At 40.5% G+C, this 19,828-nt stretch overlaps 1 long non-coding RNA gene across 1 annotated transcript; it reads left to right on the top strand.

Annotated features, from left to right (window-relative positions):
• The first annotated feature begins 3,774 nt into the window (after positions 1–3,774).
• Positions 3,775–17,838, top strand: LOC110897078. Its single transcript, XR_002568420.2, has 3 exons — positions 3,775–3,901; positions 4,572–4,659; positions 17,624–17,838. It is a non-coding gene; the product is annotated as an uncharacterized LOC110897078 (long non-coding RNA).
• The last annotated feature ends 1,990 nt before the right edge of the window (positions 17,839–19,828 follow it).

Genomic DNA, 19,828 nt, shown 5'->3' with positions numbered 1-19,828 from the left:
ATAAACAAATTAATTTTCTTACTTTCTTGACCGGTTAAATTGTACCTAATCGGTTTTATACCATAAGCCAAACCTTATTTAAAACCTGGTTATATTTTTAGGGGAAATAGATTTTATCACCCTAAGCTAAGCAAAATTAGCCAATGGCACTCTCAACTTTCATTTTGTCTTCTACCACCCTCTACTTAATATTTAGGTGGCAGTGTCATCTCTTCGTTAAATAATCACTAACTCAATTAGGTTTTTAATCCTACGTGTCCTTGGGATGATGAGGTGGATAACCATTTACTAGCATATGTCCTAAAAAAGAATTTTAAAACCAAAGCTTGGTACCATTACCTAACGCTGTGTTCCCAAGTTAAGTTAAGGGGAGAAAAGAAATGATTCTCTCATTTTCTTTTCTCTTCTCTCCATTTCTTTCCAAATTGGAAAGATTAAATTTAGGCAAAAAAACTTTCATTTTCTCTTCTCTTCTCTCCTTTAATGAAACTCTGGAACATAACTAAAAATTATTTCCTTTCAAATCTTTTCTTTTCTCTCATTTAATGAAACTCGGGAACACAGTGTAAATCTTAGCTGTAAACACACCACCTGCTCCCTCTCTCACTCTGCAACTTTCATCCTCCACCAAATTACTGCAAAATCGTTCATACACATCACACCCACTGTTTCCACACACACATTACTTCAACCACCACCACCGCGGTACACAACCGCCGGACACTCCACCAGCCGTACACAACCGTCGAACACTCCACCAACCGTTCTTCCCACTAGACTCACAACCAGCACCATCACCATTTTCATCAACTGATGTACCCTTCACACCCACCCCAACAACCATCGCATTTCCACCATCTGACCGGCCATTCTTCCTAGAATACCCCTCACCACCGCCACCACAAACCTCAACTCCATCAACCTCTTTTTCGGCCAACATCTCGTCACTAAATCCCCCAATTCTGCTAAATCCAAATCAGTGTCGTCGAAACTAATAACAACCGCTGTCACGCTAGTAATTGCCGCCACTATCATTGTAGCAATCGTCTTTTATTTACGAGTTAAGAAGCATCGAAGATCTCGTACCGATACTACGTCATTTAGCGACCAGAAAACCAACAGATCCGATAGTAGTAGCAGAGTAGTTATTACTAACAAGGCATATTCTATTACAAGAGGAGGCAGTGTTAGGGGGATTAGGAGTTCCGATTGATTTTGCTCTACAATTTGGAGAATATGTGTTTGTGTTAAATTAGGTTTTTAGTATGCTTACAGAGATGATAAAGGGTGAGTCCACCTAGGCTGTCCACCTCATCATCCCCATGACACGTAGGATTAAAAACTTAACTGAGTTAGTGATTATTTAATGAGGGAGTGACACTGCCACCTAAATGTTAAGTAGAGGGTGGTGGGAGCCAAAATGAAAGTGGGAGTGACATTGGTCAATTTTGCTTAGTTTAGGGTGATAAAATCTATTTCCCTTTTTTTTTAAACTGAATTACTTCTGACACAACTGAACCAGCTGATTTTGCTAGATTCGGTCGTTTTCAACCGAGTGAATACATTAAATATTTTTACTTATAACATATTCACTTGTTAATTGATATATTCACACTTTAATGAAACGATCCTTAATACTTTCTAAGTATTTAGAGCTTTCTCAAATTAACCATTCTTATGTAGATATCTATATATGAAATTTTGGAGTAGTCAATGCGTCTATTCTTTTTTATAGGTTTGGTCAAAGTCCAATTTGGAATGAATGTCTTTTGGGTCAAACTAAAAGTAATACACGGGTTGTGATGGTTCGAGGAAACAACCCTTTGGTTGATATGATATCATGGCTTTTGACTTGAGTTTTGTTCGTATGCATGTTGACTGATTAAAACAATAATAAAATAACTAATATTAAGTATTCAAAATCAATAATGATTATACGACTGATAAGAATTTAAAAATAAACATTAGTTAAAAAGTTCGTTTTCCTTCATATTTTTTTTCAAAATTATCACTTTAATCAAACAGTTTATTAGTTCTTATTAGGTCTAGCAAACAAAATCCAAATGAGTTATTTTGGGTAATTTAAAAAAATGAGCCAAGTCATAGTATGTCAGGAAATAATAATGGATGGGTCAGGATTAGCTTTTAGATATCAATTTAAAATGTGTGATAGGTCAGGATGGGTAAGTGGGTAACCCTAACCACTTAATCAGAATCGTTCATACCTCAACAACAGCAAGACGACTCTTCTTCTTCTCCATTGAGTTCGTTAGATTCTTCTGCTTCACTGCAATAATGCATAAAAAAACCCTACAATTTCATACTTGCAAGTTTGATGTCAAAATTAGGCATTACAAATTCAAAATTGATGTTAGAAATTGTTGGAACCAGTCGAACATGGCGATTTCTCTGTAGAACCACACTCCACAAGCACTCCAATCTCCACCACCTTTGTGACAATTGTCAAAATTTGCATGTATCCGTACAATAATTAGACAATGATTAATGCTTTAATGACTGTGCTGATTTAAAATTTATGACATGAATGCTTTCTGATTATTGTCATATACATACATGTACATTACATATTGCATAATGTCATATCATTATTGCATGCAACACTTATTGATTCAAATGATACACGAAACAGAGATATCACAGTTATCAGACAAATCAGAAAAATGCTGACGGAGTTCAGTACATAGACAGACATGGTATTGAGACATAGAATGAGCCAGAAACCAAGAGTTACACTAGTATAGTGTGTAGGAGAGTAAGGATCATAAAACTGCCTTCCTAGTGATAGTTTAAGTGCCGGAAACTGCCTAAAACTCATACAAACTGCTGAATTCGGCAAAAATCAGCTGTTAAACAACTAAATATTATGCAGAATTATGGTTAAATGGTCCAGAGCTTTCCTAAGTGTCGGGAATCAAAACTGTCACAAAAGGTAACATAAAACACACTAAACTGCATAGTTTAGCACCTTAACGAACCGGTAACCAACCGAACAACCGGACACTACCCGAAACACCAAATTTTCACTAGAAGCATTGTTTTATCATTTCCGAGCTAGTTATGATTCCCGAACATCATAAAACACTATATAACATCATAACAACTTATAACCTAACTAAACTCCTTATAATCTAACTAGATAACTTAACTAATCTTTACAAGCTAACCAAGACCCCCCCCCATTGGCGACGGTTCAAGGTGGCCCCCACCTTGGATTTTATTTGTATATTATAATTGATCTTGTCCCTTGCTTTTGTTAACATAAGAACCAATGGATTAGGAGATGTTGGGAGTTAATGTTATAAACCTCAAGATCCTTTCACAACTTCATTTCACACAAAACACTCTCTCCCTGTAACACCCCGAAAACAGGTTTGGTAATTAAACCCCGTTAATACTAAAGAGCGGGTAAAACACTGTTAGTGGTGAAAATTAACTCCATAAAAATTAGGATTTAAATACATAAACCTAATATTAATTAAAAGGAGGATAAATACTTTGAGAAAACAAAGTATATAAAAGGCCCGAGTTAACGAGTCCTAAAATATAATGGGTTATAACTTCCCGAACCCATTAAGTTAACTAGGAATAATTAACCTAGTTAGTGAGGTGTAAATAAGTAATAAAACATGGAGTTCTAGTCCCTAACAATTAAAATTAAACTTGAGGGACCAAAATCATTAAAAAGGAAACAAGTTCTATTTAATAAAATTAAAAAAAAAACATAAAAACACACACCAGGTGTGTGTTCTGGAATCGAGCAGAAGGGGCTCCAAGGAGCCAAGAACCCTAGTTCAATCAATCTTCAAATTGAAAGGGAAATCGAAGACCAAATTCGGGTTTGAATATATATTAGCGATCACCAAGTCATGGGGATCACAAGGTATGTCAAATTTCATTATTTAATTCCATCTCAAATTCTAGATGAACTTATGAAATCGAAATTCGAGCTTGAATGATATATGTTTAGGCGAAACTAGGATGAATCCATGTTTAGGGATGAACCCTAGTCAATAAATTGATGAAATTGATGTTCATAATTATGAACTTCATAATCATACACTTAAGTGTTAATTGGGTTTTGTAGAATGATGAAGAACACTTGGATTTTGATCATAAAATAGGTGTTGTTTGATTTCCATGAAGTGAAACTAGGTGTTGTAATGCATGCTAGATAAAATGGACTTGAAAATGATGTTAATCTTAGCAAACATAACTAGTTATGAACTAGTTTGTAAATGTGTAAAAATTATGCCCACAAGGTGTTTGTTAAAATGCCTAAATGAATGTTCATATGTTGAAACTATGAATGAAACGCGTAATTGCCTAATTTGATTAATTACATGTGATATGGGGTAATACGAATTCTAATTATGATGTCTATTTAACTTAATTGCACATATCATATAATTAAAGGTAGATAACTTGAAGAAAGTTAAACTAACCAATGACGAAGTCAAATAGTAATTTCGACATAGAAAATACGTAAGGTGGAATAGTCATAATTATCTTGTTAATGACTAATCTAACCACCTTGTAAATGATGACGATAGTTTGACGCTTAACGAGCTAGGTGGAGGCTTGGGAAAGAAGCGGGTCAAACGGATCGGGTACGCGGAAAAGAGCATAACCGGATGCAAGGTAAGTGAAACTTACACCTTTTGTAGAATACATATTTGTTTTATAAGTTATAAATATGATAAGGATAGTATTCGAAATATAGTTTCCGACGTGAAATGATACGGGTCGGAACAAATAAAATTGATAAAAGCTATGGTTAATGGTATAAAGGGGTGAATTGGTAATTTAGTCATGAAAAGACAAAGATATAATGAGTTTCCGAACGGCTACTTTATAAGTAAGCCTAAAAGAATTAAAAAGAGGAAAACGGTGATTTAGTCAAGTGAAAATGGATCGAAATTAAAGTTTAAAACGACACCAAGTGGCGTAAGCCATGTTGGGTAAACGTGTGAGAAAATGGATTTAAGAGACCTAACTAATTGGTGAAAAATCCAAAATAAGTTACTGAATGAAATGGTAAATAAATACCATTCAAATCTAAGCGCAAATGGTTTGGTCATTTAGACCAAATGTGTCAAATGGTGATGTTGATACCATGTTGGGTAAACGTGTGAGAAAATGGATTTAAGAGACCTAACTAATAGGTGAAAAATCCAAAATAAGTTACTGAATGAAATGGTAAATAAATACCATTCAAATCTAAGCGCAAATGGTTTGGTCATTTAGACCAAATGGGTCAAATGGTGATGTTGATACCATTTGATAAAACGGCTTACGAATTAGCAATGCTATGAAATAGCAATTTAGCGAGACAAGGTATTAAAATGGGTCATTGTGTTGATCTGAGCCACGTACGTAAGAATAAGATTATAGTTAAACGAGCGAATTTGGTCAAATATTTAGCGAAAGTCCTTCGTCGTAAAATGAGGGACTAAAAATTGACCAAAACACCCTTGATGGGTAAATCGGACGAACGACCCTTATGGGCTGTTTAGAAACATGTATTATGGTAATATAAACCTTAGATAAGCATAAGAGTTATAGGCATATGCTTTCTCGAGTCAAATGCCCAAAATGAGCCTTTTTTCGTAAAATGACTAACCGAAGGGTAATATTCGGGATAATGGGTTTATTATATTAAATCCATCATAATAGTAGTTGCGGTGGAACACGCGTAGATATTTTAATGTGAAAAGATGATGCTAAAAATGAATAAGCTTGATTATGCTTAAAAACGCTTGAATACCCTTAACGGGTCAAAATAAGCGTATAAGCACAAACGGGTTAATGATACATAATAACCTGCGACTTGAACCTTGTGTGATAGGAAACATTTATGATATGATATCTAGGAGAATAAAGTGTAACAAACAAGTTGGTTTGATAAAAGTATGAATGGCTTGAAAGCTAAGTCCAAAGGAGTTTAATAATTAATTTACGCCGCATGCTTAAATTCTAGAAAATTGCTAATCCGGGTGTCAGATTTCAACTCCATGTGATGGAGAATCAAATTACAATCGTGTAGGAAAAAGAATCGTGTAAAACGGATATGTAGTTCGAAAGATATGCACATTTTTGTGAATTATAAGTTTGAGAAATTGAGCTAGGAATCTGTAGCATCAAGAGAACAACCTTTCTGCCGAAAACAGGGCTGTCACACCCCAACCGATGGCGGAATCATCGGGGCATGGCACTGAGCGAAACAGATTGTCCAGAAGTTTCCACAGCAACTATCATTACTATTTAGTTTAATTAATACGTCCCATACCGTATCCCAAATAGTAAAACAAATTATTACAGATAACAAGTAGTCAAATATTCTGTTCCGACAACTCAGATTTAAATATAATATAAAAATTGTTCAATTGCCTCTAGAGACTCGATCTGCAAGATCTACAGACAACTATGCTCTAGACGCTTATTCTAAGCTCGCCTTCCTAGCAGATAAGCATTCTAATTGCTTGTCACATACGTTAAAATAAAGTCAATACATAAAATGTAAAGGTGAGCATACAAGTTTAATAATAGCATATAGAGTTCGAAATAGTTTACGCATAACCAGCACGTACACAGAGGAAAACGATGCATGTTAATTATCGACATGGATCTATCGATACCAATGACTGCGGGTTGACTGTCCGTGACAGTTCGCAATACATGATTACCACCGTAATCCATGCAAGTAATTGTCCTTAACAACCCCCGTGTGAACGGGTGCTGAGTCCAAACTATAGTACTACGTCGTTAAGGCAGGTAGACAGCATTCCACGTGTAAACATAACAACAAGCATTCATTTAGTCACGTAATACATGCAGAACGGTTAGCGTTTAAATAATTGAGTAGTGTGTTCGATTGTGATTTAGATAGGTAACGTATGTAACACCCAAAAGTGCTAAAGCAAAAAGGGTTCGAGTATACTCACAACGATTGATTGATGGATTGAAGGGAGCGCTTGAGAGTGGGGTTAGCCTGAATAGTTCGATAGCATAACGATGAGTAACACGTTAAATGGAAACAAGTTATGATGGGTTGAACAGACTAGTCGATCGAACTGTAGGTTCGATCGAACGGGTTATTCGTTCGGTTGGACAGTCCGTTCGGACAGCCTGTTCGATCGGCCGGTAGGCTCGATCGGTTGGACAGCCCGTTCGGGCAGCCTGTTCGATCGGCCGATAGGCTCGATCGGTTGGACTGTTCGAGTGGATTGTTTCTTCCTTTGAGTAGGATGTGTTTGTGTATGATGGCTTATCCTTTTGAGGTTTTCGTTGTAGTATTTGAGAACACTGAAGTGTTCTTACCTTTCAGGTCGATCGATCGAACGGTCTGTTCGACCGGCCGGCCTAACCGATCGGTTAGACACTTCAGTAGTTGGTCCTCCGCAGGATGTCACCTGATCGAACAACATGTTCGATCGGGTGGCACTCTAATACATCGAACGAGTTGAAAATCGATTAAGTGTTGAAGCATAGTATCTCATGATCCGAAGAGTAATTCAACCCAAACCGTAGTTTGATCGAACAACACTTCGTTCAATACTAGACTTCATGAAATTGTTAAAGTGTGGGGCCATGTGCTAGCCGATCGGCTGGCCTGGTCGATCGGTTGACATGTCCGATCGGCTGGGCTGTTTGTTCGAACAGCCTGTTCGATCGGTCAGCATCCTGACCTGGTCGGCCTATTCGTCTAACACTTGGCTGTTCTGGTTGTTGACGTTATATCGAGGTATTTTGACAACGAGCTGAACCATGGCACCTTCGTTCTTACTTGTTTCCCCTGCTCGGACAGGAATCACCCAAGTCCGGCCGGTGAACGGTTCAAAACGGTAGTTTAACGTTTAACCCGAAATCCGTGAACCTCGTAGATAGAATCCGAATCTTGAACCACACAACCATTAGAATGATTAGTGAGTTGTCTCAAGCTCCGTTTCTACCGGGTTGAAGGCATTGAGTGTAAAAGAGTTGAACGAAAGTTGGAAATCTTTCTTTCAATCCTTCACAACATGTAAATGTTCAGATCTGTGATAGATCTTAGTTTGTTTATGTGGAAATCGGCTAGATCCAAGTGATTCTTGGTGGATTGAGGCCAAAACATGAAGTTCTTGAAGAACACCATGATGACATCATCCTAGAACAATTAGATCTTGATGATTTCACGGTTAGAATTCAAGATTTGAAAGATAGAAAGGTGTAGGAGTGTGCATAGATCAAAATCGTACAAGATTTAGGATGAAATCTTACCGGGATTGAGAGAAATCGGAGAAATAGTGAAGAACACGAGCTGGTCGGTCAGAGGGTTTCCAAAAGTGGAAAGAATGACAATGACAGGCCTATTTATAGGCTTCCAAAAGGGGAAAGAGCTGGCCGATCGGCCAGGCATCCCGATCGGACAGCCTGCTCGATTGGACAGTCCGTCCGATCGGCTGGGCTGTTCGATCGGCTAGGAGCCTGATCGATCCACAGCCTGCTTTGAGCGTTCGGTGCGACGGTTTCGGATATTTGGTTTTCGATTGAAGACGATACGAATACGATAGAGTTTCCTATTCAAATTACTTTTAGTCTTAACCACTATATCTACATACAAGCATCTATACTTCACACTATCCTTTCATTACCATTCATCATAATTCTATTTCGATTGTGTTCGATTGAGTTTCGAGTTTCGATTCGATTGATCACCACACATAACATAAGGTAAACATGCACAGGTAACACGTAAGCCACACACACACGTAATATAGTACCAAATTCGCATAGTTCGAGTTTCGAGTTCGATTGATGATTCGATTAGCTTGATTATTGTTTGATTGACTTTATCGCATTGTTACTTCCTACTATTCACAGTCGTAAAGCGTTTCGCGTCGATTAACATTCGATTACTTCGATTCTTTTATTAACAACACTTACTCCACATAATACAAATAAAACATAAAATAGACTAATTGCAGTCAAAGAAGTCAAACTTGACTTTGACTTTGACTTTGACATTCGGTAACACGGGGTGTTACAGCCTCCCCTTGTTTAGGGAATTTCGTCCCGAAATTAGGCTCGAAGCTGCACAGCACCGTGAATGATTTTACCAATTTCTCGCTTCAGATCTTCATTTAAACAACTGCGGGTACTTAGCCTTCATGTCGCTTTCGAGTTTCCAAGTGAACTCGGCGCCTCGTTTGCCTTCCCATCGGACTTTCACGATAGGGATGCGCGAGCGTCTGAGTTGCTTGGTTTGGCGATCCATGATTTCGACAGGCTTTTCCACGAAATGCAGCGTTTCGTTGACTTGAAGGTCGTCGAGAGGTACAATTTTCGGAGGTTTGACACATGGAAAGTTGGGTGGACTTTACTAAGTTCCTCCGGTAGTTCGAGTCTGTAGGCGACCTTGCCGATCCTTTCTAGAATCTTAAAAGGTCCAACATATCGAGGCGCTAGTTTCCCTTTCTTGCCGAATCTCACCACACCCTTCCAAGGTGATACCTTTAGGAGTATGTAGTCGCCAACGTCAAATTCAAGGGGCTTGCGTCTTCTATCGGCGTAACTTTTCTGTCTATCCCTAGCTTTCGACAAGTTGTCTCGAATCTGGAGGATTTTGTCAGTCGTTTCTTGTAGTAACTCGGGACCGGTTAGTTGTGAATGACCGATCTCGTGCCACACAATAGGCGAACGACATCTTCTTCCATATAAGGCCTCGAATGGTGCCATTTATATGCTGGCATGATAGCTGTTGTTGTACGAGAATTCGACTAACGGTAGGTATTTGTTCCAACTACCCCCGAAGTTTATGACACACGCGCGGAGCATGTCTTCAAGAGTACGGATCGTTCTTTCAGTCTGTCCGTCGGTTTGAGGATGGAATGCGGTACTTAGGTTTAGCGACATACCGAGAGCTGCTTGAAACGTTTCCCACAATCACGAAGTAAACCGAGCATCACGGTCCGAAATGATGTCACAAGGCGTACCGTGATTACAAATGATCTCGTCGGTGTAGATTCGGGCTAGTCGTTCTACCTTGTAGTCTTCCCGTATTGGCAAAAAGTGGGCTGATTTGGTCAGACGATCAACTATAACCCAAATGCTGTCGTGACCTGATGGCCTGGGCGGAAGTTTGGTTATGAAGTGCATAGCTATACTCTCCCACTTCCATATGGGGATTGGAGGTTGTTCGAGTAAGCCAGAAGGTCGTTGATGTTCAGCCTTAACTCTCGCACAAGTCAGGCAACTTCCAACATAAAGAGCGATATCCCGTTTCATGCCCGGCCACCAGTACTTGTAGCGAAGGTCCTAGTACATTTTATCGGCACCGGGATGAATAGAATATCGGGATTTGTGAGCTTCGTCCATTATTATCTTTCGCAAATCGGTCTGCTTAGGGATCCAAATTCGGTCCAAATAATAGAAAATCCCATTTTCTTTGCTTACCAGCTGAGCTCCATCGTGATAGATCCTCTCTTTCTTCAAAGTGCGCTCGTTAAAACAAGCATGCTGGGCTTCGCGGATGAGGGTTTCGAGATCATGCTGGGCTTGGGTATTGCGAACACTAAGCAAATAACTCCGTCTGCTGAGCGCGTCGGCAACAACATTTGCTTTGCCTGGGTGATAACGAATCTCACAGTCGTAATCGTTAAGAAGTTCTACCCATCGGCGTTGACGCATGTTAAGTTCTTTCTTATTAAAGATGTGTTGTAAACTCCTGTGATCGGTGAAGATCGTACACTTGGTACCATACAGGTAGTGTCGCCAAATCTTCAATGCAAAAACAACTGCGCCTAGCTCGAGATCATGGGTAGTATAGTTCTTTTCGTGGATTTTGAGCTGACGAGATGCGTAAGCTATAACCTTGTCCCGTTGCATAAGAACACAGCCAAGACCAAGGTTAGAAGCATCACAATAGACAATGAAATCATTGTTTCCGCCGGGCAACGTGAGAACAGGAGCATTGCAAAGCATATGCTTGAGGGCTTGAAAAGTAGACTCTTGTTCGGTTCCCCAAACAAAAGGCTTGTCTTTATGAGTAAGGGCGGTAAGCGGCACAATGATTTTAGAGAATCCTTCGATAAGTCGTCGATAATAGCCCGCTAGTCCGAGAAAAGAACGAACTTCGGACGGGTTCTTAGGCGTAATCCAGCTCTTAACTGCTTCAATCTTCGCGGGATCGACATGAATACCTTGACTATTAACGATGTGACCCAAAAATTGAACCTCCTCTAGCCAGAATTCGCACTTGGAGAACTTGGCGTAGAGTTGATTCCCCTGGAGTAGCTCGAGAACCAAACGTAGATGTTGCGCGTGTTCGGCTTTCGATTTGGAATAGATCAAGACATTGTCGATGAACGATGACGAAACGGTCTAGAAAGGGCTTACACACACGATTCATCAGATCCATGAAAACCGCGGGAGATAGCTAAACCAAAGGGCATAAAAACGAATTCATAGTGGCCGTATCGAGTTCGAAAAGCAGTTTTGGGGATGTCTTCCTCTTGAATGCGCAATTGATAATAGCCTCAACGTAGATCGATCTTCGAGAAATACTTAGCACCTTGCAACTGATCAAATAAGTCATCGATTCGAGGCAAAGGGTAACGGTTCTTGATGGTTAACTTATTCAATTCCGGATAGTCGATGCACATCCTGAACGACCCATCCTTCTTTTTAACGAAAAGGACTGGCGCGCCCCAAGGAGAGGTGCTCGGGCGAATAAAGCCTTTTTCGAGTAATTCCTGGAGTTGGTTCGAAAGTTCCCGCATTTCGGATGGAGCAAGTCGATAGGGAGCCTTGGCAACAGGGTTAGCTCCAAGAATAAGGTCGATACGAAAGTCGATATCACGACTTGGCGGTAGTCCTGGAAGATCATCAGGGAATACCTGAGGAAATTCTCGGACCACTGGAACGTCTTTAACTTCGGCCTTCTTTTTCTTTTCCTTCTCCGCTACTACAATGTTGGCCAAGAAAGCTCTGTATTCTTTGCGGAGATACTTGCTAGCTTGGATGCATGACATGAGCTTGAGACCTTTCGAAGCTATTTCACCGTACACACATAACAGATCACCATTCGCGAGCGAGAATCGAATCATTTTATCAAAGCATACAACTTCAGCATGGTTTTCGCGAAGGAAGTCCATGCCTACTATGACATCGAAGCTTCCGAGTTGCATAGGAATAAGGTCGATTGGGAAGATGTGATTGTTGAGCTCGAAGGTACAATCACGGAGAACAGAGTTAACGGCGAAAGTTCTTCCAGTAGCGACTTCGACTTCGAATGATGAGGGGAGATAAGAGCGCTTACGACTAAGGAGCTTCTCGAATTCAAACGACACAAAGCAGTTATCGGCTCCAGTATTAAACAAACACGATGCATAAATACTATTCACAAGGAACGTACCATTTACCACGTTGTTGTCAGCCTGGGCTTGACGGGCATTGATGTTGAAGGTTCTGGCACGGGCTGCTTGTTGCTGCTGCTGAGGCTGCTGCTGCTGCTGTTGGGGCTCTTGTTTCACCACCCTGTTCGGGCACATGTTTGCAAAATGGTTAGGATCACCACATGCAAAGCAGACTCGAGCATTGACCGCGGGTGCTTGAGCTGCGGGTTGGCCTTGAGGTGCTGGGAGTAGAGCTTGATGAGCGGCGGCTTGAACTGGGGCTTGACGAGGACCATAGCAACAGTTCGCAGTGAAATGACCGTAGAGATTGCAGTGAGCGCAGAAACGACAGGCGATTCCCACCGGATGGTGATATGAGCATGTCGGGCAGAGCGGGTGGGGACCTGTGTAAGCACGCTTTGCTGGCGGTGCATTGGTCACTGGAGCTGGTCGGTGATGAGACTGCTGCTGAGCCTGAACGACTTGCAGAGGGGTAGCAGTTGTTGTGACAGCACAGTTCTTGTTGCTGGAGTTGCTGTTGTTGTGCTTCTTCTTTCGGTGTGATGACCTAGATGGCTGAGTAGTGGAGTCGGCGGTCGGTGCAGTAGTAGCTTGATGCAGAGACTTGGATGGCTTATCCCAGAAGCCAGATTTTACCCGCTTGTCATTGATCTCGGCGGCAAGCAAGTAGGTTTCCTCAATCGATGATGTCTTGGCGGCGTGAACAAAGTCGGCAACACAATCAGGTAGAGCTCGAATGTACTTCTTGATGGCCATGTCTGGCGTCTTGACTTGATCGGGGCAGATGATGCTAAGCTACTTGAAGCGAGCAGTTAAAGCAGCGTTGTCTCTGTCCTTTTGCTTGATGTTCCAAAACTCGTCCTCCAGCTTTTGGCGTTCATGGGGAGGGCAGAATTCGTCCATCATGATGGCCTTCAGCTCTTCCCAAGTCAGCTCATAAGCTGCATCATTCCCGCGTTTGTTTCGTTCGGCCGTCCACCAGTCTAGAGCTCGGGACTGGAAGACGCCGGTCGCATTTAGGGTACGGAGATTTTCAGGACAGCCGCTTTGGCGCAGAGTGACTTCGACCAAATCAAACCATTGAAACATGGTGGTAGGGCCATCTTCTCCGGTAAACTCTTTTGGTCCGCGTGCCTTAAACTGTTTGAAGCTGAAAACGGTCTTGTTAGCATCTTTAGGAACATCGGTTCGCGACTCCTCAGACGATTTGCTGACGTTTTCATACAGCTCGCTCACAGCTTTTGCCACTTGCTTGGCGATGATAGCAGCGAGACGCTTGTCTCTCTTTTCTTGGCGGGTAAGAGGGGCTCGGTGTCCAAATGACGACATGGTCTGCAAAAGACATCGTCGTAGGTCTCAGACACACAAATCGGATCTCACCTCACACGTCTACTACTTACTAAAGCTCAGGAACACGAATAAGCGTAAATCACATAAACACATAGGCACAAAACCACAGATTCACGTAATCACAGAAGCACAGAAGCACATAGAGCACAGGAGCACAGTAGCACATAAACACATAAACGCCTATGCATTTAATCATAGATGTAGTCAGAATACAGAAACTTATCCTTCCAAGTTCGCGGGTCATTCGATTATAGCATATCGAGTAGTATAGTATAGTCGTATAGCGTGTCGAGTAGTATAGTATAATCGCGTATCATAGCATAATATGGTCTAAAACTGCAGCGACTTGTTAGCGTCTTGAGATAGAATAGCAATACGAGTTGTGTGTGTCGATCGAAGTGATAGCAAAAATCGAGAAATCCTCAAAATTAAAACACGTAAACAGACAAGCACACTTAAAACACATAAAATCAACGAGTTATCAGAGTTGGCAGTTGCGAGTTCAGAATCGAAACACATAAAATCAAGGAATAGAGTGTCTGCGGCTAATAGACATCGACTACCCAAAACGATTCGACTATTCTCAGTGGACTTGTCGTCACTTTTCGACTTTCGGGTTCGCGTTGCTGCCTCGATTCTTGGGCATTCAACACGTACTCCCTAGGTCATACTTGTGAGTTCAGGTCGTTGGAGTCCGTCGAGGCTTTGGTGAGAAAAATAAAATCCAGAACAAGTTGTCAAGGTTAGGGTTTCACCCCTAGCTTAGCAACTTCTTCCTTGTTTTAGTAAAATTGAGGAGATTATTCATCAAAATATGGATTTCACTCATGATTTGGTATAATTCTCCTCGTTGGTTTTTGAAAAATTAATGAAGAAATCATTGATGGATTGATAAAATCAGCATTGACCAAGCAATTTAGTCAAGAGTATGCGGTTTCACACCTAATCCTGGCGAAATCGCTTGGTTCTATTTGAAAATTCGAGTGCAGTGATAGCGAAGAGTAACAGGATATAGCACATAAGCTTGGTCTGTTGGTTCCTAACTATAGTCTAGGTCTCTAAGACAGCGACCTGGACTAGGTCGTGTCTAGCCTAATTCCCTATAGTTATGGCTCTGATACCAATCTGTCACACCCCAACTGATGGCGGAATCATCGGGGCATGGCACTGAGCGAAACAGATTGTCCAGAAGTTTCCACAGCAACTATCATTACTATTTAGTTTAATTAATACGTCCCATACCGTATCCCAAATAGTAAAACAAATTATTACAGATAACAAGTAGTCAAATATTCTGTTCCGACAACTCAGATTATTACGCATAACCAGCACGTACACAGAGGAAAAAGATGCATGTTAATTATCGACATGGATCTATCGATACCAATAACTGTGGGTTGACTGTCCGAGACAGTTCGCAATACATGATTACCACCGTAATCCATGCAAGTAATTGTCCTTAACAACCCCCGTGTGAACGGGTGCTGAGTCCAAACTATAGTACTACGTCGTTAAGGCAGGTAGACAGCATTCCACGTGTAAACATAACAACAAGCATTCATTTAGTCACGTAATACATGCAGAACGGTTAGCGTTTAAATAATTGAGTAGTGTGTTCGATTGTGATTTAGATAGGTAGCGTATGTAACACCCAAAAGTGCTAAAGCAAAAAGGGTTCGAGTATACTCACAACAATTGATTGATGGATTGAAGGGAGCGCTTGAGAGTGGGGTTAGCCTGAATAGTTCGATAGCATAACGATGAGTAACACGTTAAATGGAAACAAGTGATGATGGGTCGAACAGCCTGGTCGATCGAACTGTAGGTTCGATCGAACGGGTTGTTCGTTCGGTTGGACAGTCCGTTCGGACAGCCTGTTCGATCGGCCGGTAGGCTCGATCGGTTGGACAGCCCGTTCGGGCAGCCTGTTCGATCGGCCGGTAGGCTCGATCGGTTGGACTGTTCGAGTGGATTGTTTCTTCCTTTGAGTAGGATGTGTTTGTGTATGATGGCTTATCCTTTTGAGGTTTTCATTGTAGTATTTGAGAACACTGAAGTGTTCTTACCTTTCAGGTCGATCGATCGAACGGTCTGTTCAATCGGCCGGCCTAACCGATCGGTTAGACACTTCAGTAGTGGGTCCTCAGTAGGATGTCACCTGATCGAACAGCATGTTCGATCGGGTGGCACTCCAATACATCGAACGAGTTGAAAATCGATTAAGTGTTGAAGCATAGTATCTCATGATCCGAAGAGTAATTCAACCCAAACCGTAGTTCGATCAAACAACACTTCGTTCAATACTAGACTTCATGAAATTGTTAAAGTGTGGAGCATGTGCTAGCCGATCGGCTGGCCTGGTCGATCGGCTGACATGTCCGATCGGCTGGGCTGTTCGTTCGAACAGCCTGTTCGATCGGTCAGGAATCACCCAAGTCCGGCCGGTGAACGGTTCAAAACGGAAGTTTATCGTTTAACCCGAAATCGGTGAACCTCGTAGATAGAATCCGAATCTTGAACCACACAACCATTAGAATGATTAGTGAGTTGGCTCAAGCTCCGTTTCTACCGGGTTGAAGGCATTGAGTGTAAAAGAGTTGAAAGAAAGTTGGAAATCTTTCTTTCAATCCTTCACAACATGTAAATGTTCAGATCTGTGATAGATCTTAGTTTGTTTATGTGGAAATCGGCTAGATCCAAGTGATTCTTGGTGGATTGAGGCCAAAACATGAAGTTCTTGAAGAACACCATGATGACATCATCCTAGAACACTTAGATCTTGATGATTTCACGGTTAGAATTCAAGATTTGAAAGATAGAAAGGTGTAGGAGTGTGCATAGATCAAAATCGTACAAGATTTAGGATGAAATCTTACCGGGATTGAGAGAAATCGGAGAAATAGTGAAGAACACGAGTTGGTCGGTCAGAGGGTTTCCAAAAGTGGAAAGAATGACAATGACAGGCCTATTTATGGGCTTCCAAAAGGGGAAAGAGCTGGCCGATCGACCAGGCATCCCGATCGAACAGCCTGCTCGATCGGACAATCCGATCGGCTGGGCTATTCGATCGGCTAGGAGCCTGATCGATCCACAGCCTGCTTTGAGCGTTCGGTGTGACGGTTTCGGATATTTTGATTTCGATTGAAGACGATACGAATACGATAGACTTTCCTATTCAAATTACTTTTAGTCCTAACCACTATATCTACATACAAGCATCTATACTTCAAACTATCCTTTCGTTACCATTCATCATAATTCGATTTCGATTGAGTTCGATTGAGTTTCGAGTTTCGATTCGATTCGATTGATCACCACGCATAAAATAAGGTAAACACGCACAGGTAACACGTAAGCCACACACACATAATATAGTACCAAATTCGCATAGTTCGAGTTTCGAGTTCGATTTATGATTCGATTAGCTTGATTATTGATTGATTGACTTTATCGCATTGTTACTTCCTACTATTCACAGTCGTAAAGCGTTTCACGTCGATTAACATTCGATTACTTCGATTCTTTGATTAACAACACTTACTCCATATAATACAAATAAAACATAAAATAGACTAATTACAGTCAAAGAAGTCAAACTTGACTTTGACTTTGACTTTGACATTGACATTCCGTAACACGGGGTGTTACAAGGGCGTCGCGTCGCGCGACACCCTTTGCTAACATCGTCGCGTCGCGCGACGGAGGTCGCGGCCCGCGATAGATTGAGGGCAACTTTGTAGCGGCCCGCGAGGGCCCAAAAAGCTGAAATAAGTTGATTTTTGTGCTTGTTTGACTATGGAACTTGTTTTAACATGTTTTAAACTTATCAAAACTAACTTTTAAGTTGGTTTTGATTTTAGGTGATCCTAGTTTGCATCCGGATGATGGTCAAACCAAGTATCAAGAATCGAACACTCGTCTTTGAAGCTTCCGCAACGATATCGTTTTGTTTATGTTACAAACAACTTATGTGAACAATTAGTATTATTTTTGAATGTTATGATCATGTATGAATGATAACTTATAAAAGTTTTTGGAAGGTCGCATTTACAATAGAAAAATGCGTAGTTTATTATTTTAATCTTTGTTAATTAAGACGGGTCTTACAAGTTGGTAATCAGAGCTCATGGTTAAAGAGTAAAGCGTGTTCGGTTTGAAGCTTGGTCGCAAATCCGGTAAGTACATGTATATAGTAACGGTTTTATATGATTAAAATGTTGTGAATAACCCATAGGATTATCGTATAATACACATTACTCCAATTAAATCGATTAAGGATCGATATAGTTAACAAAATTACTGTTGGGATTCAGTGGTGTTAATTTCACTTTTATCAAAACGGGTTTGATATATTTTATTAACTAAATATATAATTAATAAATACGCAGCGGAATAAATATATTAATCAACACCAAAAATGAATCGAACAGGATCATGGTTACAAACATGCAAATGCGGTATATGAAATAACTAATCTACCGATGAGAAAAATTATGCCCTTATGGTTAATAATTAACCGTGTGAGACACCGAGGTACAACGAACGAATGCTAGACACAAACACGAACCAAGCGGCGACGATGGTCGTAATACTAAACAACGAAACAATGGCAGCACTTTTGAAAAAAGATGCCTTTCTCTTTGCTTGTTGACGGCTGTAGTGCCTTTCTTTTGAGATTATCTTCACACAAGTAAAACCAAAGTGAATTTCCTTTCACTTTTTTCTTACGGCAGTTCTTGTATTGAAGATAATGATTGAAACAAATATATATAGAAATATATAATTAGGTTAACCATAATAACCCAATCAATCATCCTTAATTATCTCTTAGGCCACTAAAGCCCAACGCGTCTAGTACAAGCCCAAAAGTCATACGAAGCCCGGAAAACAAAGTTTAATTAAATAAGTAATTAAACGTTATATTATTTATAACGTGTATAAATAATAAATCCCGTTTCTCGTTGATATATAATTATTCTAGATAATTATATATTTCGTTCCGTTAATTGTTCGTGGTCACCAGTTAATCGAGTTAAGTGGATTTAATGTTTGTTGCCCAAGGTGTAACTCTTACGGGTCATAGCTCGGTCAGCAGCGTTGACTTATCGAACCCGTACATATAAATCCAACAATCTCCCACTTGGACGGTCTTCGATAAAATCCTCAACGCAGACAGTCAGCGGCGCTCTAGCTGCACATGGCTGCCCCCAACAAGGTATGACACTTTAAAGTCATTAACCAAAACAGCTTGCCATTAGTAACAACTTACTATTGCAAGACGATAGACTTATGGTAATTGTTGTCATTCATCCTTTTTGTAAAAGACATAAATTGAATCAATGAGACATGGATTAAGTTCATTCTCATATGGTGTTCAATTATTATTGTTCTCGATCAAGAGTCAAAGTGGTCCGAACAAACACACAGTAAGTTTGGGTAAGGCCTTACACTTCACCAGTTTGAATCAACGAGGGCGCCACAATGTCTAACTGTTACATGTCATGTAAGAGTACAGAATCCCATATCGACTACATACAACTCCCACTGAACTTCAGAACTATTCCCAATTAAAGCCTTTATGACTGGCAGTTACGCGACATCAGTTGACAGTAATCAAAGAATAATCCTTGGTAAACGGAAGTTCTAATATGTATCTCAGGTCAAAGGATACTAAATGAGTATATCAATATCAAAGCATCTTATGACTAAGATCCATGAAGATGATTTGATGCGAGTTACATCCAACGTCATTCGCAATGAGGTCTGTGAATTTGGAAGTCAACTCCTTGAGTCCAAAGTCAGAATAGTCTTAATTCAGAATCGTTCCCACGAGTCTGACCGACTACGGATAGTTTAGAATGCAAGATTCACGGATTAAACGTATTAAAATCGAACACAGTTATAAGATTCAAAATTGCATTTAACCAGTAAATCAAAATTGAATTCAAAAGTACAACTGTTAAAAGTTCGTACATCCAAATACTAACTCAAAACATACTGCTAGCTAATCTAAGCCCGATAGCACCCATGTGCTGATCATGCTTGTCCTGAGTCATGGGCTTAGT

This window comes from Helianthus annuus, chromosome 12, assembly GCF_002127325.2.
Source record: "Helianthus annuus cultivar XRQ/B chromosome 12, HanXRQr2.0-SUNRISE, whole genome shotgun sequence".
Taxonomy (NCBI): Eukaryota; Viridiplantae; Streptophyta; class Magnoliopsida; order Asterales; family Asteraceae; genus Helianthus; species Helianthus annuus.
The sequence above is the reverse complement of the archived record's forward strand: the minus strand, read 5'-3'. Positions and strand labels throughout refer to the sequence as shown.